This window comes from Manis javanica, chromosome 2, assembly GCF_040802235.1.
Source record: "Manis javanica isolate MJ-LG chromosome 2, MJ_LKY, whole genome shotgun sequence".
In the NCBI taxonomy this organism is placed as follows: Eukaryota; Metazoa; Chordata; class Mammalia; order Pholidota; family Manidae; genus Manis; species Manis javanica.
Window position 1 is genome coordinate 9,586,363 of NC_133157.1, and position 24,173 is coordinate 9,610,535.

General features: G+C 37.0%; 1 protein-coding gene across 11 annotated transcripts in view; it reads right to left on the reverse strand.

Annotated features, from left to right (window-relative positions):
• GAPVD1 (GTPase activating protein and VPS9 domains 1) overlaps positions 1 to 22,244 on the reverse strand; it is a 77,341-nt gene extending 55,097 nt beyond the window's left edge. For 8 of the 11 annotated variants that reach the window (XM_073224566.1, XM_073224549.1, XM_073224557.1 and 5 more), the window contains exon 1: positions 22,092 to 22,239. The gene's annotated coding sequence lies outside the window, so the exon portion shown is untranslated. Of the gene's footprint in view, positions 1 to 21,920; positions 22,066 to 22,091 lie in introns of those variants that run through there. The other 3 variants (XM_073224537.1, XM_073224572.1, XM_073224567.1) reach the window with 3 other exon arrangements.
• Positions 22,245 to 24,173: the final 1,929 nt, after the last annotated feature.

The window sequence follows — 24,173 nt, forward strand, 5'->3', positions numbered from 1 at the left end:
CTAATCATTTTAATTGAATCACAGCTTTCCCCGGAAGCATAGCTTCCTCTACAGACCTCTCAGATACAGCTGTTTCCTCTCCCATGCCCTTCACATTATGGGCCCACTTCCAGACCATTCTCCCTCCCTACTCATGAAAAGACCCAGCTTTGACTTTCATGTCATCAAGCCATATGACCTATTACACTCCCCTTGCAATCAGGTACTACAGTGTCTCTCACTACTGCAACACCCCAAAAACTGCAACAATGGTTTGACTCCACCAAGACTTTCAAGCCAATAATCCTATCACCTTTTTTACTAACCTTCACCCCTTCCTGTCTTTGCTTTCCTCCTTACCAGCTAGCATAAATCCCATGGTCAGTCATGATCACTTCCTTGAATGCACTCTCAATTTGGCCCTCTCACTTAACTAAACCACAATTCCAGTAAAACCCAATGCTCTGCCTGACTCTAGTATGTAACTGTAGATGAGAAAGCACACACAACCATGCTAACATCACTTTAACATGATCACAAACCCCACATGGGTCCTTAATGATACATAGCATGCACACTATTATTTCCCCAGTCCATCCACTACTCTCCCATTCTCCCAGGCAACTAACATCATCTTCTCTTCTCAAATCTCCAACAACTCTTACCCTATCCTTATTCTTAGCTCTTTGCTTCCTAATTTACTGAGAAAAAAAGAGACTTCCCCAACCTTAAAGCATCATATACATGCACACCCATTTGTGCTCTACCTTGTCTTTTACTTTGAATGAACTGCCTTTCTCCTAGCAACCCTCACTTGTATACTAATTTTCTCCCTTTACATCTACTCAAGAACATTCCATTACTATAGAAATCCCAACTACCCCATCATCACCATCTTTATTCTCCTCTAGAAATATGGAACATTCTCACAGATACATAAATATCCTATTACTTTTTGCTATTATTTTTTTCATCTTAAAAAAAAACCTCTCTACTTCATTTCTCTCCTCTAGGACTGTGTGGAACATTTTCAAGAATAGATCATATACTAGGTCACAAAAAGAGCCTCACTAAATTAAAAAAGATTGAAATTGTACCAAGCAGTTTCTCAGACCACAAAGATATGAAACTACAAATAAATCACGCAAAGAAAATGAAAAAATCCAACAAACACACAGAGGCCTCACAACATGCTTCTAAATAACCGATGGATCAATGACCAAATAAACACAGAGATTAAGCAATATATGGCAACAAATGACAACAATAACTCAACACCACGAAATCTCTGGGACACAGCGAAGGCCGTGCTAAGAGGAAAGTATATTGCAATACAGGCCTACCTCAGGGAAGAACAACAACCCCATATGGGCAGTCCAAACTCACAATTAACAAAACTAGAAAAAGAAGAACAAATGAGGCCCAAAGTCAGTAGAAGGAGGGACATAATAAAGATTAGAGCAGAAATAAAATAAAATAGAGAAGAATAAAACAATAGAAAGAATCAATGAAAGCAAGAGCTGGTTCTTCGAGAAAATAAACAAAATAGATAAACCCCTAGCTATACTTATCAAGAAAAAAAGAGAGTCTACTCACATAAACAGAATCAGAAATGAGAAAGGAAAAATCACTACGGACACCACAGAAAAACAAAGAATTAATAGAGAATACTATGAAAAACTACATGCTAACAAACTGGATAACCTAGAAGAAATGGACAACTTTCTAGAAAAATGCAACCTTCCAAGGTTGACCCAGATAGAAAAAGAGAATCTAAACAGACCAATTACCAGCAACAAAACTGAACTGGTGATCAAAAAACAACTAAGAACAAAACCCCTGGAACAGAAGGCTTCTCAGCTGAATTTTATCAAACATTTAGTGAAGAACTGATATCCATCCTCCTTAAAGTTTTCCAAAGAGCAGAAGATGGAATACTTTCAAACTCATTCCATGAGGCCAGCATCACTCTAATACCAAAACCAAGCAAAGACACCACAAAAAAAGAAAATTACAGCCCAATATCCCCTGATGAACATAGGTGCAAAAATACTCAACAAAATATTAGCAAACCGAATTCAAAAATACATCAAGAGGATCATATACCATGATCAAGTGGGATTCATCACAGGGATGGAAGGATGGTACAACATTAGAAAATCCATCAACATCATCCACCACATCAACAAAAAGGACAAAAACCACATGATCATCTCCAGAGATGCTGAAAAAGCATTCGACAAAATTCAACATCCATTCATGATAAAAAACTCTCAACAAAATGGGTATGGAGGGCAAGTACCTCAACATAATAAAGGCCATATATGACAAACCCACAGCCAACATAATACTTAACAGCGAAAAACTGAAAGCTTTTCACCTAAGATCAGGAACAAGACAGGGATGCCCACTCTTCCAACTGTTATTCAACATAGTACTGGAGGTGCTAGCCACAGCAATCACACAATACAAAGAAATAAAAGGCATCCGGATTGGCAAGGAAGAAGTCAAACTGTTCCTGACAGCAGATGACATGATATTGTACATAAAAAACTCTAAAGAATCCACTCCAAAATGACTAGATGTAATATCTGAATTCAGCAAAGTTGCAGGATACAAAATTAATACACAGAAATCTGTTGCATTCCTATACACTGAAGATGAACTACCAGAAAGAGAAATCAGGAAAACAACTCCATTCACAATTGCATCAAAAAGAATAAAATACCCAGGAATAAACCTAACCAAGGAAGTGAAATACCTATACCCTGAAAACTACGGAACACTCTTAAGAGAAATTAAAGAGGACACTAATAAATGGAAATTCATCTCATGCTCTTGGCTAGGAAGAATTAATATTGTCAAAATGGCCATCCTGCCTAAAGCAATCTACAGATTCAATGCAATGCCTATCAAAATACCTACAGCATTCTTCAATTAACTACAGCAAATAGTTCTAAAATTCATACGGAACAACAAAAGACCCAGAATAGCCAAAGCAATCCTGAGAAGGAAGAATAAAGCAGGCAGAATTATACTCCCTGGCTTCAAGCTCTACTATAAAACCACAGTAATCAAGACAATTTGGTACTGGCACAAGAAGAGACACATAGACCAGTGGAACAGAATAGAGAGCCCAGATATAAAACCAATCATATATGGTCAATTAATATACAATAAAGGAGCCATGGATATACAATGGGGAAATGACAGCCTCTTCAACAGTTGGTGTTGGCAAAACTGGACAGTTATATGTAAGAGAATGAAACTGGATTACTGTCTAACCCCATACACAAAAATAAATTCAAAATGGATCAAAGACCTGAATGTAAGTCATGAAACCATAAAACTCTTAGAAAAAAATACAGGCAAAAATCTCTTGGACATAAACATGAGCAACTTCTTCATGAACATATCTCCCTGGGCAAGGGAAACAAAAGCAAAAATGAACAAGTGAGACTATATCAAACTAAAAAGCTTCTGTACAGCAAAGGATACCATCAGTAGAACAAAAAGACATCCTACAGTATGGGAGTATACATAAATGACATATCTGATAAGGGGTTGACATCCAAATTATATAAAGAGCTCACACACCTCAACAAACAAAAAGCAAATAAGCCAATTAAAAAATGGACAGAGGAGCTGAACAGACATTTCTCCAAAGAAGAAATTCAGATGGCCAACAGACACATGAAAAGATGCTCCACATCACTAATCATCAGAGAAATGCAAATTAAAACCACAACGAGGTATCACCTCACACCAGTTAGGATGGCCAACATCCAAAAGACAAACAACAACAAATGTTGGCGAGGATGTGGAGAAAGGGGAACCCTCATACACTGCTGGTGGGAATGTAAATTAGTTCAACCATTGTGGGAAGCAGTATGGAGGTTCCTCAAAAAACTAAAAATAGAAATACCATTAGACCCAGGAATTCTATTTCTAGGAATTTACCCTAAAAATGCAGCAGCCCAGTTTGAAAAAAGGCATATGCACCCCTATGTTTATCACAGCACTATATACAATAGCCAAGAAATGGAAGCAACCTAAGTGTCCATCAGTAGATGAATGGATAAAGAAGATGTGGTATATATACACAATGGAATATTATTCAGCCGTAAGAAGAAAATAAATCCTACCATTTGCAACAACATGGATGGAGCTAGAGGGTATTATGCTTAGTGAAATAAGCCAGGCAGAGAAAGACAAGTATCAAATGATTTCATTCATCTGTGGAGTATAAGAACAAAGAAAAAACTGAAGGAACAAAACAGCAGCAGACTCACAGAACCCAAGAATGGACTAACAGTTAACAAAGGGAAAGGAACTGGGTAGATGGGTGGGAAGGGAGGGATAAGGGGAAAAAGGGGCATTATGATTAGCACACATAATGTAGAGGGGTAGGTAAGGGGAAGGCAGTATAGCCCAGAGAAGACAAGTAGTGATTCTATAGCATCTTACTACACTGATTGACAGTGACTGAAATGGGGTATGTGGGGGGAACTTGAGGATGGGGCAATCTAGTAACCACAATTTTGTTCATGTAAGTGTATATTAATGATACCAGATAAATAAATAAAAATATGTATTGGTACACAGACATGCCCATTTATTTATTTATTATATTGTGACTGCTTTCATGCCACAATGGCAGTGTTGGACATTTGCCAGAGTCCTCCAGTGTCCTCAGAGCTCACAAAACCTAAAATATCTACTATCTTGCCCTTCACAAAGTTTGCCAACTCCTAATAAGCAAGTATACCTACTCTAACAGAGAGCATGGACAGGAAGCACAGCTTAATAAAGTGATATATGTGAATTGGAAATACATTAAAAGTTCCAAGGAGGATACATATATTACAAATATTAGTGACTATGCCTGAACAAACTTCTGTGACTCAAGAGAAGGACTCTAAAGTAGGAAAAAATTACTTCAAACATTTTATAGGATGAGAATCACATTTAATGTTTTGTCTGTTGAAAATTTCTAATTAAAGGCACCCCAAGTTAGTATGCATCTAATAGTTCTAAATTGTAAGTAAATAGCTAGACTTCAAGTAATCAAACTAACCATCTCTTTATTAATCTAATAAACAACTCTGTAAGACAGTCAATGAGAGATGACCATGTACTACTTTCTTATTTTACATAGAGACTACTTCAAACACCACAGCAGAAAGAATACCAAAACTGGGTTTAGAAGATTTGAGGCACTTAACATAGGGCTGTGACTCCTACCAGCAATGTAATCTGTGACTAGTCACTTCACCTAAGTTTCTGTTTACACATCTTCAAAATTGGAATAATACGTCCTTATCTACCTCACACACTAAACTGTACAGCTCACATGAGATGACTTAAAGTGTAAATGACTGCCCAATATAACAAAGCATTATTCTCCTCACTTAAAAGGTAGGGTAATTTTCATCATTTCACTAGGTCAAAGTGAGATAGACTCCATGTCTATCATAAGACAGAAATGACCAATATGATCCTTTCCATGCAGTAAGTGGGAAGTATCAAAGAGGTAAGATAGACTACTTGCTAACATTATGAAACCTATAAAACTTATAAAAGACTTATTAAAAGTGAAATTAAAGGCCAACTATCTTCAATTGAAGGGTTTTTAATAACATGCCAGACACAAGTATGGCTTTGAAATTTGAGAATAAAGCATCCTTTGCAAATAAGTTAATGTGTATAATATAAGATGATCCAATTAAAAATTTCATGGATGACAACTAAATGTAATATGGTATTCTCAAAGGGACCCTGGAACAGATCTTGGAACACAGAAAGGTAAAAACTAAGGAAATCTGAATAAAGTATGAACTTTAGTTAATAATAATGTATCAGTACCAGATCACTAATTGTAACAAATATACTGTACTAATAATGTAAGATGTTAGTAATAGGGGCAACTTGGTGCTATGTATATGGGAACTCTGTGTACTACTGTCTCAATTTTTCTGTAAATCTTAAACTGTTCTTTATTTTAAAGTCTATTTAAATTTTTTAAATTATAATAATATACTTCTAAATCCAAGCATCCTGGAATATTATTCAACCATCAGAAGATAACAAATTCTACCATTGCAACAACATGGATGGAGCTAGAGGGTATAATGCTCAGCGAAATAAGCCAGGCGGAGAAAGACAAGTATCAAATGATTTCCCTCATTTGTGGAGTATAACAACGAAGCAAAACTGAAGGAACAAAACAGCAGCAGACTCACAAACTCCAGGAAGGGACTAGCGGTTATCAAAGGGGAGGGGTGAGGGAAGGAGAAGGGGATTGTGGGGTATCATGATTGGTGCACACGGTGTGCAGGGGGATCACAGGGAAGAGAGTGTAGCACAGAGAAGACAAGTAATGACTCTGTGGCATCTTACTACACTGATGGACAGTGACTTCAATGGGGTATGGGGGGGACTTGATAGTTTGGGTGAATGTAGTAACCACAATGTTTTTCATATGAAGCCTTCATAAGAGTGCACATCAATGATATCTTCATAAAAAATAAAAAATAAATCCAAGCATCCAACTAAACACTTTTTTTCAGTAAGGAAAAGTATACACACTTAAGAGAAGCATTTGAACACTAATTTATCCCCACCTCTAACACCACCATCTAGGAAAAGAATTACTACCATATGATGTTCCAGAATCCATTAACATCTGGTAACACACTGTAGTGTTTAAACTATCTCACTAAAAAATTGTTTTCAGTCCACTTTGATCAAAAATAAAATACAAAAACTCTGTAAGACAAAATTTCCATAGCTACATTCCTGGTCAACTGAAGAAAGGCAAATATATTTCCTAGACAGAATTATTTAAGAAAAGCCAGTTTTTACATCAATTTCCACTTTTTAAAAAGGCTAACTTTTTAAAAAGCCATTATAAATAGAAATGGTTAAATGAAAGAGTTTTAACTGACTGACTGCAGTAAAATATATGGGTGCTTAGGAAATAAAAATAGTAACTATCACACATTTCAGGCTTGTCATATACTAGGCATGAAAAGGGGTGCTTTACATGGATATTTTCATTTAGTCTGTGAAACACTCCTGAAAGGTAGACATTCTTATCCACATTCTACAGAAATTGAGGAAATTAAGTTACTTGCTCAAGGCCAAATTAACAACTGGCAAAGCTGAGACTAGAATCCAGGTGTATCTGGCTCACACGGCTTTTAACCACTATACTATGTGTGAGTACTTTAATTTATGGCAAGGTCACTTCTTCTAATCACTCTGCTGCTTTTAACAACCATTAATATTTAAGTCACTATCTGGACAACTCCCCCTTTCTTTAATAGTTTTAAACTATCTGAGAAGGTCAAGTTCAGCTAGACTTCAGGACTAAATAAATAACCTAAATTCCCTCATTCTATAAAAGAAATGATATAATGAAAATTTAAAAAGAATTACTATGGGTAAATCCTATAAATCCCTCTTTTTACACATTCTATCTCCTCTTTCACCTTTCCTCCACGTCCCCAAAGTCAGACATTGTTGCCATACTATAAGTCTCCAATATTTGCAGATGCTATTATATCACCTAAGAGACCCGTATCCTGCTTTTCAAATGAACTCAGATTTATCCTTAAGTTCCAGTGTCCAAATGTCTTCTTTCTAGGGGAACAGCTCCCACCAACAAACAGAAAGCAGCCTTTCCTCCTCTATGACACTAAATATCACTGAATGACTAAGTGGGAAGTTACTCTGTTTTAAAGTTGCTTTCATTCCTTCTATTTACATCATGGAGCAAGTCTAAGCAAGGTGCCAATTTGTCTTCAACACTTCTCTAACACTTGCTATTTTCTTCTCATTAATGGATAGCAGGCTTCAAACTCAGCATCTTCTGCAAACAGTAGCTAGCTAGGTTTTATACCATTGTTTTGTTTATACTGGAGTTAAGTTGCTTTTTAAATAGGGTAAGAAATGTTTAGCCTTGCATTATGGTAGTAAACGTTTCTTTAAAAATATTTTTAGTGTGTTCATAAATCAAAATAACAGTACAAGTAGTATGCAGATTTGGGAAAAATCATGACATTACTCAAGGATTAAGCATGGGAAACATTTTTATGCACTGATACCTACCCCTAGACAGAACTGTCACTTAATTTTTTGTTCATAATATAGGCACTTTTCCTCATAGTATTTATGTAATATTCGTATTAATGTGCTAGAGCGAAAAAAGACATGATTGCCATTTTTTAATGACCTACCAAAATGTTAGCTCCTATATTATATAAATCAAATAATTTAAATTTGAGGACTTAATTACCCACCAATTTTCAAGGATCAAACCAATCCATATAAGAAGGGTGTTGCAAATATTTTTAAAAATATTTTAACAATTATGTTGAATTACAAGGATTTGTCTACATGTGTTTCCCCTTACAAGATTTATATCCTTCCATGCAGAAACAATTACTTACTCATTTTATAATGTTTTGTTAAATTATATGACCTAAAACTTGTCAGCCATTAAAAATACTAATCTCATCTCTTTCCAAAAAATGGACAGACAAGCAAAGTAAACTTTATTTAACACACTTCCTTCCCTCATTCATTCCACAAATGTTCATCAAACACCTACAATGTGCTAGGCACTAATGAATAAAACAAGTAAAGTCTGTTCTTGAGGGGCCCACATTCTCACAGGGACATGTGACATTCTAGTGACAATTTTGAGTGGTTTTTACAGATGAGATTTCTATACACCCTCCATTTAGAACCCTTTGGCCACTCCTTTCATTGGCCAGTTAAATCCCACTGAGGCAACAGGGACCAGCTCAAACCCAGTAGCCTTTACTGTCCATTCTCTTGACTCAAATATTTCTCATTTGGGCTAATTTTTATCACAGCATTTTATACTGTTTGCAACAAAATGTTGTTTTCTCCTAACCCCATATACAAAAGTAAACTCAAAATGGATCAAAGACCTGAATGTAAGTCATGAAACCATTAAACTCTTGGAAAAAAACATAGGCAAAAACCTCTTAGACATAAACATGAGTGACCTCTTCTTGAACATATCTCCCCGGGCAAGGAAAACAACAGCAAAAATGAACAAGTGGGACTATATTAAGCTGAAAAGCTTCTGTACAGCAAAAGACACCATCAATAGAACAAAAAGGAACCCTACAGTATGGGAAAATATATTTGAAAATGACACATCCGATAAAGGCTTGACGTCCAGAATATATAAAGAGCTCACACGCCTCAACAAACAAAAAACAAATAACCCAATTAAAAAATGGGCAGAGGAACTGAACAGACAGTTCTCCAAAAAAGAAATACAGATGGCCAACAGACACATGAAAAGATGCTCCACATCGCTAATTATCAGAGAAATGCATATTAAAACTACAATGAGGTATCACCTCACACCAGTAAGGATGGCTGCCATCCAAAAGACAAACAACAACAAATGTTGACGAGGCTGTGGAGAAAGGGGAACCCTCCTACACTGCTGGTGGGAATGTAAATTAGTTCAACCATTGTGGAAAGCAGTATGGAGGTACATCAAAATGCTCAAAACAGACATACCATTTGACCCAGGAATTGCACTTCTAGGAATTTACCCTAAGAATGCAGCAATCAAGTATGAGAAAGACCAATGCACCCCTATGTTTATCACAGCACTATTTACAATAGCCAAGAATTGGAAGCAACCTAAATGTTCATTGATAGATGAATAAAGAAGATGTGGTACATATACACAATGGAATACTACTCAGCCATAAAAGGGCAAATCCTACCATTTGCAGCAACATGGATGGAGCTGAAGGGTATTATGCTCAGTGAAACAAGCCAAGCGGAGAAAGAGAAATACCAAATGATTTCACTCATCTGTGGAGTATAAGAACAAAGGAAAAACTGAAGGAACAAAATAGCAGCAGAATCACAGAACTCAAGAATGGACTAACAGGTACCAAAGGGAAAGGGACTGGGGAGGATGGGTGGGTAGGGAGGGATAAGTGGGGGGGAAAGAGGGGTATTAAGATTACCATGCATGGGGGGGTGGGAGAAAGGGGAGGGCTGTACAACACAGAGAAGACAAGTAGTGATTCTACAACATTTTGCTACACTGATGGACAGTGACTGTAAAGGGGTATATAGGGGGGACCTGGTATAGGGGAGAGCCTAGTAAACAAAATATTCATCATGTAAGTGTAGATTGATGATAAAAAAAAAAAAAAAGCAGTTCCTGTGTGGTGACCTCCAATGAGTTCTACACAATGATATAAAGGGCATATAAAAGTGTAGGCAAAGGGTCTGTTTGTGTTTATACAGAGAATCAAAGCCTAATTTGCCTACCCAGAAAATGAACTAAGATACGATGTGAAAAAGAATTTCCAACATCAGGACTCTCGGGAAGACTCATGCCAGATGATGATCATCAAAAAACCCCAACAAAGATCCACGCACTGCTATAGGTGTAGATGCACTCATCCCACCAGTTCCTGGACTTGCCATGGGAATGAAGAAGGAGATATCTAAGCTGGCCTGTGCATACAGTAAAACAACAAATTTGACTGGATCTATACTGTTGGAACTCAACCAAGAATTAGGAGAAGTGCAAATTGTAGCGCTCCAAAATCTTACAACTACAGACTATTTACTGTTAAAAGAACATATGGGATGCGAAAGGTCCCCAGGAATGGGTTGTTTTAATTTGTCTGATTTCTCTCAGACTGTTCAAGTTCAGTTGGACAATATCCACCATATCATAGATAAGTTTTCACAAATGCCTAAGGTGCCTAACTGGTTTTCTTGGTTCCACTGGAGATGGCTGGTAATTACAGGTATGCTTTGGTTATGTAACTGTGCTCCTATTATGTTAATGTGTGTGCGCAATTTAATTAGTAGTTTAAAACCTATACATGCTGAAGTTACTCTACAAGAAGATATGTCAAAGAAATAATCAATCTTCCCAGGTTTTCTTCCGCCTGCTACTTCTATAGCTTTTCTTCTTCCTTCCTAATTACAACCCTTATTCGTGCCACATATCGAATTTACCGAGTATCATAATTCTTCCAAGTGGTAAAGACACCTCATGACAAATGCTGGGCATAGAAGCCACAGGGCATAAATATGCAAAGAAGTAAAAAGCTAACCTTTTCAAACAATAAGGCTTCTCTCTCACTTACCAACTTAACATTTCCCTGTATGGCCCAGGAAGATGACAGGTTAGCCAGAGACGGGTAAGATTCCTCAAGGGAGGAACAACCTAAGACAGGCACAGTCGCAGGGGGGCCATCAGGTGAGAAATTGGGGATCAACAGAGGTGAGACTTAGAACCTTCCCCCACCCCCCGTTCTGAGAGAAATCTTCTGCATACGTGAATGTTTTATTGCCCTTGTCTAGCTTGGATTAACACATAGTCTACAGGCACATACCTGACCATCTACATTTGCTCTCTTACAACACTAAACTATGTTTTCTACCTTTATCTTGTATCTACCTACCACTTCAGGATTTTATTAAAAATAATAATAATAGAGAGAGAAATGTGGTATCCACATATAAATCAAGTATAAAAATCAAATGAATATTCATATTTGAACTGACTGTTTATAGTTCATAATGCATGAGCAAAACCGAAAGCTTCTGTGATGACTGCCCTTGTAATGTTCACCATGTAACTTATTCACTATGTAAGAATTTGTTCTCCATGTAAGAATTTGTTCGTTATGCTTCAGAAGATTGGAGACTGACGAAAATTAGGCTTGGGGTGGATTAAGGATTGTGCATTGAGCATTGACCCCCCTATACAGAATTCTATTGTTGTTAACAACCATTTGATCAATAAATATGAGAGATACCCTCTCAAAAAAAAAAAAGTACACACTTCCAATTGTAAAATAAATAAGTAACCGGGATGTAATGTATAGCATAAGGAATATAGTCAAAATATTGTAACAACTTGGTATGGTGATAGCTGGTACCTACAATTATCATGTATATAAATGCTCAATCACTGTGTTGTACACCTGAAACTAATGTAATACTGTGTGTCAACTACCCTTCAATAAAAAATAATTATCTAAAACAACAACAACAACAAAAAAAAAACGTTGTTTTCTCAACAAAATTTCAAGTTCCATGAAGTGGGGACATAGTCATCTTAGTATCCCCACTACTTAGCAAAGGGACTGGCATTTAGCAGGTGCTGATTAAGTGTTTGAATTTATTATAAAATGAATAAATAAATGGCTGAATGACAAAGAGCAAAGTAATGCTGCAGTTAGGAATCAGCTAAGCTGGGGCTAACTCAGTTCCAAAATGATTAAAGAATTGTAACTAAATTTAAGTTGAAAAATCTACTAACTTTCCAGTGAGTATGTTTGAAGTAATTATTAATGTACTAAAAAGGTATTTCCTCACAATGAAGAAATAAGTACCCATGAGGGAAAAAAAATGGAAATAAGCAATACTTACTATCTTTACTTGGTATATTTGAAACAAGAGTGAAACATTGTAGAAAAAAGAATGTACTTAGTACCAACTAATCCTGGCACAAGTATAGAGAACTGAAAGGCACACTATTTTGAAGATACAAGCAAGATAAAGCCAGACAGTATTCAGAACTCAAATTTACATTATGACAGACTTCTTGTTAATAACACCAAAATTCCAGATCTACCAAATATAAATAAAATCCAAACTGATGTCAATTTTAGCCACAACATGCTACTGATTTTCCACAGCTAAAGAAGACAAACCACAAAAATAGTGAAATCCATGCACAACAAATGGCTCTTGGGTTAAACTCAAATTTTATTACACAACTTGACTGAGAGATTAAGACTTGGAGAGCTAACATGCATTACTTAGTAAAAATTAATGTATCCTCACTATTCCAGTTTAAAAACCTTGACTTTTTAAGATATTACTTGAAATCATTACTAATGGGATTGGCAATATTAAACAAGATTAAGTTCCAAAGACATTAAGTAAGTTTTAGTACAGTCCTACCATGAATATTATGTAATTAAGGAGATAAAGGCACATGGAAAGATGTTCATTATGTACTAGTAAGTGAAAAGAGAAAACTGCAGAATAATGCGCATGGCAGGATCCCAGAGGCAGTACAAGAGTTAAAACACAAACCTTATAGCAAGACTACCTGGCCTTAGTTCTCAGCTCTGCCACTCATTAACTGTGCAACCTTTAGTAGTTACCTCTGCCACAGTTTCTTCGTATGCAAAAAGTATAAAATAGAACTTACTTCTTGGGTATGTTGTAAGAGTTTAATGGATTAATAAATGTAGAGCACTTAGCAAGCACATGTGTCAACTATAATTTTTTGGAATTTTGGGGGAAAAAAATCCAGTCATACAGTATGTGCATATATATGCAGGTAAGAAATGCTTCCATTTTTTTGCATTGTTTTGAGTTTTTTTTTTAAACAAAGAACATTTACTACTTTAGTAATAAAAAAAAGGAAAACATAATAAAAATTCAGCACTAAGATCTTGTCCAATGAAAGATCTGTTAGGTGCAATTATTTAAACACTCAGGACCAAATTCCATGAAAAATTTCAAGTGCAACAAAAATGACATAGTACTTAACATCCAGACATAGTTCAACAATAACAAGCTACACACCAATAGGCAAAACTGCAATGGCATTAAAATTATATCCCTTCATTTCCCAGAGGCAATAGGTAATTCAAAAAATCCACCGAATCTAGGAAATGGGTGAGTATAAGGAATTTTCAGTTAGATAAACCTCCATTAATTTTATTAGTCTGAAATTAAATAATGCCAAACCTAATTTCCTCCTATTCAACAATCTCTAATGACGACTAAGACATATATAAATTTGGAAATAAGATAAACCAAATAACTAAGGCAAAAACAAAATTCCTTAGAACTCTCTGCAAACTTTTCAGAGGAAGATTTCACCACCCACATACTTTGAGGAAGCTTTGGTCCCGGGGATAAACTTAGCTTCTTCCACAAATACAGTGTACAAAACAACCAAATAGAGGAGCAGAAAGAGAACTTTGAGCTTCAGCTGCATTTTTGCTGAGCTGTAATACTGGTAAAGCCTGTTTGAAGAACCAAGCGTCCACCCTCAAAATTAAGGAAAGCACGTAGACAGCAAGCTGTCATGTCCATTTCCTCACGTTTACTAGAATGATGTTTCATAAAATTGTAAATATTTATTATCAAACTTCAAACAGCATTATAATCATTGACTGTGTCCTACCTAAAAGGAACCTCTTAGACCACAAAAAAAGAAAAGGAAAAAAATTATCTAGTTAGTTAAAATAGCTTTTCAAAAAGAAATCAATCACTAAGATTCCTCCTTAGAATTATACAATTCATAACTCTAAATGGTTTACATATGTCTAAAAAAAGGGAAAAAACTCAATTTTTTCATCATCAAAGCTATTATCATTATGATAATGTTTGGAAATGATGGAAGAGAAACTTACTCAGGAAGGTTTAATAAGTGACTTTTCATCAGAATCCAAATTGGCCCATCACCATCTTGAACAGCTAGATATTAAGAAGCATTTTGTTTTAGAGGAATCAAAGAGGAACTAAAGATAGTATAGATTAAATATATTCTGCCAAAAAATTCACCTTTTCTAAGCTTTCTGGTACAGAAATTTGTATTTGTAAACATTTGCAATTCTGCCTTAAGTGCTATGACTTTCAGACCTAATGTATTTTTGTCAGGTAGTCAGGATTTACAAATAATGGAAGTAAAATCAGGAGATGGATCAGAGTTCTGCATGAGAAAGTGAAAGGAGACAGTTCATTGTGGGTTGAAAACAGATGAGTTTGCCTAAGTCCTAAAAACTTTATTTGGATAAAATTAAGATTGCTTAGGAAGAAAACTTTACTCTGATCCTGACAGAAGAAAATGAGGCTAATTAACATCCTTTGACTACTTTTTTTTTTAATTTTCCAATTTTGATCCTTTCAAAGATTCACAGAAAATAAACTGAACACAGAAATTAGTAAGAGAAAAAAGGGCAAAAAATTGAGTATGTCTGCCGACATGCTTCTCGCTAGTCTCCAGCGTGGGTGTATTGGCGTCACATGGGAGCAAGACCAAGCAAGCACCTTTTCAGACCGACATCTCAGATTAATGAGCCGGCATCTTGCCTGTTTTCAACAGTATGCCTGTTGAATTCTTGCCTGTTACAACACTATGCTTAAAGCCTTAAAAAAATAGCTTACAAAAATGGTGCATGCAAGGACAATTTTGGCTTGATATATATATGTAACCACAGAGCTGGCGTTAAGTTACACCTTCCTTTCAGATATAAATACTTACCAGTTAAATGATGCATCTTCAAACTTCAAAAAAAGAAAAAAAAAGACATTAAAGAGCCCCCTAGAAAATTTGTAAGTTTTTTTTAAACATCTGCTCAACCACTCATTTACATATATTAAATATGAGAACATGAAGTATCGACAAATATTCACCACTTCTGATCACTCTACTGCAGAGTTCAAAACTGGGTCTCAGCTTAGGAACAATGAAAAGCTTCCCTTCTGAAAATGTTTTTACAAAATCATAATACATATTGAAACATTCCAAAAACTCAGAGAATATAGGTAGGCATAAAGAAGGAAATCTTAATTAACTACAATTAAAAAAACCAGAAATATGCTCAGTGCCTAAAGCTTCTTCTCAAATGTGTACACAATACAGAAATAATTGGTCCTTTACAAATGAAACTGCTTGACTAGGATTACTTGACTTACAAACAAAAATAATTCTATGTAAACACAAATTCAGGCAGTTCAAATGTAATATAATAATGTGTGTATGTAACCAACTCTCCCCAATATACTCATTCCTGAAAATTTTTTTTGAAGTGAAATGTCTACCATTAGGAATAAATCCACTTTCTCCCTTTATTTTCCATAATTTTGGGGATAATTTTTCCAAATAAACTAATTTAACATGTTGTAATTTCCAGAATGCCATTAACGGACCGCATCACCTTGTAAGGTGATAAGTGCTCTGTGCTATCATTTCAAAACAGCTTACAAACCCTACAGTGGAGCCAAGTGGGTGAAGTGAGAAGTGACAGCATGGCGGTGGCCAAGAAGGCATCAGAAAAGTGGAGCTTGTTTTAAAGTCAGGGATTTGATACCAAGGTCGAAAAGAGTGAAAGTAGCTTGAGAGTTGGAGCACCAAAAGACAACCAACAATTATTCAATGAAAATCATGTTCCTTACTCTTTCCATGTATTATTACTAAATTTAATCCTATCTAACTCACTGCTTGAGATGGGGGTTTAATGATAAATGACTAACACAAGAACACAGGCCTTTTCAAGACAAATTGTTGAGAGGAGAAAGCAAGTTCAAGACAGTATAACTAGTGGGGTATTTGGTAAATACAGAATTATGCTTATATTCATACATTTAAAAAAGATCTGGATGTTGAGTTTGAGTAATTTTAATTTTTTTCACTTTGTAAACAATGAACTTCCATCATTTATATAATGAGAATAAAATTGAGATGAAAGATAAAAGTTTAAAAAAATTAATCCTATCACCTCCATTTTATAAAAGAGGAAACAAGATTAGAAGTCAAACAACTTACTGCCTAATCATTCTGCTATTATGCAGCAGAGAAGAAATTCAAAATAACCTTTGTCTGACTCCACAGTGCACACATACTCTTCTCATTTCCCCAAGCTGCCTCTCTGGTTCTTACTCAGATACTGATTTCAGGTTCCCTGTGGGCAGTTTCACCACAGTGGGCTCTAGGAAGGGAAGGATCCACCTGGAGGCCCACGGTCACATACTATCACCTAGACAGACTAGACTTGTCAGCCTTTCTTCATTCAAGCTACCTTTATAACTTTTTCTCCCATTTTTGTCCATTCACAGGCCTGACACACTAGCAAAAAAAAAAAACAAGGAAAGAAAAAAATGACTGGGATGTTCTGTTTGATTTACAAATTCCTCCGTTCTTGTCTTTGTTCAAGTTGTTCCCTTCATCTGGAGCCCTTCTCCAATACCCCTAGAGCCAATTACATCTGTGAGTTATGGTCCAGTTCAAATGCCATCTCCTCCACACAGCACTCCCTGATTTCCCATTCTCCCATTTAGTAATAAGATCTCCAGTCTATGGATTCTTGACTTTTTATACTGGTACCTCTATTAACAACTCATGACTTGTAGAGGTTTTAAAAAATTATCATCCTACATATTACTTATTAATTACAAAGGAAAAACAGTGCCTTTATAATGTAAATCTAGGAAACATTACGTTATTCAAATGATCAAATTTACACCAATAATGAAACTGACATCTTGTGCCTCTGATGTGCTACATTGAGACAGACCTAAAATCACCTAGGTAGCATTCCAGACAGCAGTGTTTCACCTTATCTGATCACAAAGAAACGTTCAGGCAAATCCAAACTGAGAGGCATCCTACAAAGCAGCTGGTCTGAACGCTTACTGTCATGAGACTAAAAAAAAGGCTGGAAAACAGGTCCAGATTAAAACAGGCAACTAAATGCAAAATCCTTGGTTGAATCTTGGGTCAATAACAAAAATTTAAAAACTAAGGAAATGTCCAATGAAAGTCATGTTCCTGACTCTTCCCATGTATTATTACCAAATTTAATCCTATCTAACTCACTGCTTGAGATGGGGGTTCAATGATAAATGACTAATATGAGAATACCTGAAGAAATCTGGATATGTACTACACACTAAATAATATTACATCCATGTTAAATTTCTTCAGGGTGTCAACAGAATTGCAGGTATGTAGAAGAAAGTCCGTGTTCTTGGGAAATATAGACTGAAGTATTGGGGATAAAGTGTCCTCATGATATCTATACCTAACTCACAAATGATTGAGCAAAAAATGTCTACTTGCACAAAAAGCAAAGTTTTAATAATTATCCAATCTAGATGAAGAATATATGGGTGTTTATTGTACTCCTGCAGCTCTTCTGTAGGCTTACAATTTTTCAGAGTTCGAAAACAGTATTTAAAAGTTATAGATTCAACTTGCATCTACCTACCACTTCAGCATTTTATTAAAAATAAAAATAATAATAATAAAGGGAGAAATGTGGGATCAACATATAAATCAAGTATAAAAATCAAACGAATATTCATATTTGACCTGATTGTTTATAGTTCATGATGCGTGATCAAAACCAAAAGTTTCTGTGATGAATGCCCTTGTACTGTTCACCATGTAAGAATTTATTCACTATGTAAGAATTCGTTCACCATGTAAGAACTTGTTCATTATGCTTCAGAAGATTGGAGACTGACGAGAGTTAGGCTTGAGATGGATTAATGATTGTACATTGAGCATTGACCCCCCTATACTGAATTTTATTGTTGTTAACAACCATTTGATCAATAAATATGAGAGATGCCCTCTCAAAAAAAAAAAAAAAGTTATAGATTCAAAAAAACAAAATCAACAGAAAATAGAGAAAGTTGCAAAGAATGATTTAGCACTTGTTTTCTGCCTCCCAGAATTAACAGCTAACACTGTCATAGTTGCTTCTAGTCTTCACAAAAAATAGGTATCATCCCCTTTGCCACATCATCCCATTCTTATTGTCTTCCAGACACTGTGAAATTCTAAGGTAGGGAATGCCCATTTTCAACTTTACAAGCACTGCAAATAGTGTCTCTCAAGGCAACTGCACCAACTTGAACTCCACTAGCAGTTTCTAAATTACCATTTTCAACCACATCTTCACTAATATTTGACACTGTCAAACATTAAATTTTTTTTGTCAATCTGGGCATAAATACCCCAAAGAGAATTTAAAGATCGGAGTTCACACTAACATTTCTACAGCATTTGCTTTCTTCTGCCTCTATGTCTACCAGAAAAAGAGATGCAGGGAGATGCTGAGTGGCTCATCTCAGGTCACAAGGCTGATACATAGGTGACCAAATGCTTGAACCCAGACAACTTGACACAACGAACACCTTGGGCTTTTCACTGGCACTCAGCTGCCTTCCCTTTGATGTCATTATGATGAGGACTCAAGTGGAAGGAAATCCAGCCTCAGCCCTGACTCCAGATAACAAGCAATGAGACACCATTCCAGCCCAAAGTGTGTAGACTGATGGGCCTCATCTGTGCAGTTGGTACAACTGCACTTTCACATCTCCCTCACAACCTATTGAATATGTTCACAAAGTAAATTCTGTAAGAGATATATACATAGATCATAGATACAACAGAGGTCCTAAGGTAGGAATTCTTATTCATGCTATTCTTGATTTGTTATGACTTTGGGGAAGTTTCATACCTTCTCTACACAACCAGTATTACCTACTATGTGGAAAGTAAGTTCTATGGAGAAGATCAATTGTATGAAGGTGTCAAAAAATATCACCTACTATCATATTTCATGACATAAATTTTTTTTGGGTCAATCTGATGTGAAAAATGCAGTGTCACTTACACCAAACTAGGACCATACAACAAAAGAGCCTTAGCAAAATAAGAACTTCACCCACAGACCCTTCCTTTTATTACATCACTATAGAAAGTTGAGGATAATCAAACCTACATGACAGCATATACTAAGAATTAGTCCCCATATGAAACTGAATGCTCACAAAAGCACCACACAGTGTTTGGGAATTAATTACCTGTCTTTTAAAAAATATAAAATGAAAAGCTTCAAATTCAACCCAGCATGCATACCACCATTTCCAAGATTTTAAAAATGAATGTGTTTTAATCCTAGAAATAAAAAACTTACTTCTTATAAATTAACTCATTAATTTACTTATTCGGCATTTACTGAGTACCTATTATGTTCCAGACACTACTCTAGCACAGCACTGAAGACCAAGTTCCTATTCTCACATACCTGACATTCTAATGAGACAAAAATCAAAATAATAAAGAAATTCACAAATAATGATATCCGGTATATATATACTGTAAAGAAAATAAAGAGATAGGAATAATGAATTACAAAGGGGGCAGTATAAAGACACAGAAAGTACCAGGCAAGATCTCTCCAAAGTAGTGGTTTGTAATATGGTGTGTTAAGTATAAACTATTGCAGCACCAACATCTGTTTCATAAAATACTCTTATTCAGCATTTCATACCCCCTTCCCTTTATTTTTTCCAGAAAAAGTTTGCTATAGTGCTTTTCCATTATTGCTTTTATTTTAGAGGGGAAAAATATTTCACAAGAGATGATGACAGGTGCTTTATAAACAGGTGCAAATTTCAAGTCACACATTCTGAAAAAAATGTTAAGAATGATTTGTCAGTGAGAAGCCTGATGACAAAATGAAGCTGAACTGCAAGAATTTAAAATGAAATTTCAAGAAAATGACTTGACAATTCTTCAACTGTATCATCTGCACATTTACTTTCTATCATATATGAAAAGAAGAATAAAAGCAATAGGAAAATACATCTTAAGAGATCCTGCGGTTTTCCACTTAAGGACAGAAAAATTGGAATACCCCTCTCTAAGCCACAGTATCTACATGATTAAAGAAAACCAGCACACACTAAAATTACCTTTCACAGGCTTACACAAGGGTTTAGAGGGCTTCAATTACTCGGAACTAGAAATGCCTTAATACAAAAACCTAAGGGCCAAAGTATTCACTTCTCTCTTTCCTCTTATTTTTTCCTCAGATATTTTGCTGATTCTCTAGTCCCTGAATGAAATATATGTGGTCTAGTCTCTTTTAAAACTATTACTCTGATCCCAGCCAAATCTTTTCTTTTACTTTCTGATTACAAAATTCCCTCTTTCACCTACATTATCATCCTATCTGCACTGTCTTCCTTCTTATCTAATGATTCAAAAATTCTTACAGGCAGACGAATAAGATCCCCAAAACTTATTGCTTCTTCAGGAGTCCTTAGTCTTTTTGTGCCATGGATGTTGGGTAGTCCGATGAAACCTACAGATCCCTTCTCAGTTTTAAATGCATATTTAAATACATCAGATTAAAAAAGGAAACAATTACACTGAACTATTTGCAAAACAGTTTAAAAATCCTGATATGGCTATGTATGTGTAGCTTTATTATCACATTAAATATAATAAGATCTAACAAGTCTAATAATACCATAAATTTGAAGAAATTATTAGCATAAATGATATCTGGAGATATCCGCAACAACCATAAAAATGATTTTTAAAAGTCTGTAATTTTTACTGGTGACATAGTCACAGGCATTGCGAATTCTAATTCCACTGTGGTTTATTGCCTACACTCATAATGAAAAGAATAAATTACAGTTATCAGATAATGAAAATAAAGATGGGATTTTAATCTCCATTCTAGTTCAAGGATCCCCTGAATTCTGTCCCCCAACTGGTGAATCCCAGGTTAAAAGCCCTTTCTAGTTCAAAGTCTTGCTCAAGATGATTCTTGTCACAAGTTTTTAAATAAAAACACTGGTTCCTCCTTTCACCTAGCTCTCATCTGAGCAGAATATCATCATGCCTCTCTGATTTTTCACAGGTTTTTACACAGAATCCTGTTTATTTCACCCATTTACATTTTGCTAGTCAATAAAAAGTGAATTTGCAGAAAAGGAGATGGAAGCAACCAAAAGTCCCTCATTTCCTGACCTCCACGGCAAATGGAAAGATGCCAGATACACTGTGTGTTTGCGGTGGCCGGGGGGCGCAGCCACTCAAGACCAACTCTTGAGTCCAGCTTGTCAAGAGTCCCCGAAGGCCGACATCTTCACAGAGGCGCTCAGAATACATTCCACCTCCTTCTCGCCTCCTATACTCAGTTCCCTACCAGCCTGGTGGCTCGCCTCGGGCTTCCACCCGAAACTGCCCCGCGGTCCTCCGGCCCCTTCCCAGCCCATCCCCCACGCGTCCCTCCCTGTCGTCGGCCCCAGGCCACCCTGGCCCCTGCGCGCCACCACGGCTCTCCCCGGGGCCTAACCGTATCTCCTCCTTCCCTCACTTCTCCAGACACCACAGGGAAGGGCCCAGGGGTCAGCCAGGATGGGCGGCCCGGCCGTCAAGCGCAGCGTGCGGCCCTAGGCCGGAGCAGCCCGGCCGCCAGGCGGGGAGCCGCGTACTCTGCGTGGGTGAACTCGAAACGCGTACTCACCAAGAGATCACGCGGAAGTGGGCACCGCGATCTCCGCTAGGCCGTCGCTCGGCCTTACAGCCGTCGCCCTCGCCGCAAACTGCCACCGCCACTGCCGCCGCCGCCACTCGCTAGTTGGCTCCTCTGCGTCCTGCGGCGGCGCTGCCGCCACGCCAGCGCGCGTGCGCAGTGCCGCGGGGGCCCCTGGGACTGGTGGTCCGGGCGGCGGGCCGGCTGCTGGTTCCCCTTCAGCTTTAGCCACCCGGGTCCGCTACCCGCTTGAGCGGTGGCGGGCGACGCGGGTACCGCGAAGCGCCTTCCGGGAACCTGGTGAAAACCAGACGCGCAGGCCCTTGCTTGCGCGCATGGTACTGCTGGATGTGAAAAATCGCCTGAGCAAGTATGTGTGAAGTATAACAAGTCAGAGCTTTTACGCCGTCCTTAACAACTGTCACTTGCCCAGGACACGTCGTTGGAAGCTCACACACACATACACACACCTCTCCTCTCCCTCGATGTTAAGTGTCGCTAACTGTTGGTAGTATCTGGATTATCAGCTTTGAACCTGATTTTCCACTCCTCATTTTACCAAAATTTACATATTGTAAACTTGACCATGTGGTTGATTAACCATTTATCTAATAAAATTTTTTTTTTTTTTACAAAACCAATTTAGGTATATTCAAATATCAAATTAACCGAGCTGAACAGTCACAGAAACCTTAGACTCGGAAGACACCTTGAAGGTCATTTGACCAACTCCTCCCCGAGGAAGGAATTCCCTCTTGTACATTCCAGTCAGACGGTCATCCAACTTCTATTTCAGCAGTTCGAATTTCTGGGAGCTCACTATCTTAAGTAAGGCAGCCTACACCATTGTTGGACAGCTCTAAATGTTAGAAAGTCCCGCCTCCTGTTGAACTGTAATCTGCTTCCCTTTTTCTTCCATTGCCGGTAGTTATGCCTCCTGGGGCAAAATGGAATGTTTTCCACTTGACAGCCTTTCAAAATATTGAAAACAATGATTATATCCTCCAACTCTGGGAGTCTTCAGGAGAAAAAAAGAAGAAAAGTAATAATCAGTTTTTCAACTATTTCAAATGTGAATCAGCTCCCAGATTGCTTTCCATTTAATCATCCTCCTTGATGTATTACCTCTAAAACTTGTCAAAATTTTCTTCATATTTATTGCCTCATTTTATTACCATGATAGCATTCTATGGTAAACTGTTCAGGTATTGTTGCTATCATATTGCCATTCAACTGATTAAAGAATTCAATCCAAAGATTATTTATCAGCTCTGTTATAAAGAATTGTCCAAAAGCAGAAGGGGAATTTTAAAAAGCAACAGGATATGATTTAAAATCTAGGGTGAAAGGATAACTCACACAGACTAAGGATAATAACGATAAGATAAGGTATAAAGTGCTATGAGACTCCCAGAGGAAGGCTTCATCAAGTGGAGGGGCCATGACCTTAGGAAAGAGATGACACATGGGAGTTACGAGATAGCTGGGTTTCGAGAAGGGAAATGGTATATGAGGATTGCTAAGAACCCAGCCTAAGCAAAATGAATGAGTAAATGAACACAATCACAGTTTGCTGTCACTTGACTGAATATTCTAGATATACTGGAGCACATGGGCCAGGGAGGAGGGGAAGGAAAGGATCCCAAAAGTTACAACATATTTTTGAGGGTGGTGAAGAAACTGCACCGTGACACGTTCTAAAAAGAGCACTGGTATGCTAATTGTTCTGAGCCCTACTCTGACACCTACAAACGAACAGCTTGAACTATACGAGCAGTTCTCAATATTTTTTTCCACCCAGCACACCCAAGGAACACACCAATACATTAGAATAATGGATCACTACAAGAGTAATTCTTGCTAAATACTGGAGCAGGTATTATTCTCAAACCCCTTTTACTCACAGGAAAGTGAACTCCACAGGTGGAAAGATGCTCAAACTTGATAAGTAGTACTCCCTGAGGGCAGGGAACCCATCTTATTCACCATCGTCTCCCTGGAACCTGGCATACTGCCTAGAATGTAATGCAAACTTTTTTCATTTTGTTTTTTTAATGAACGGGATGAATAAAC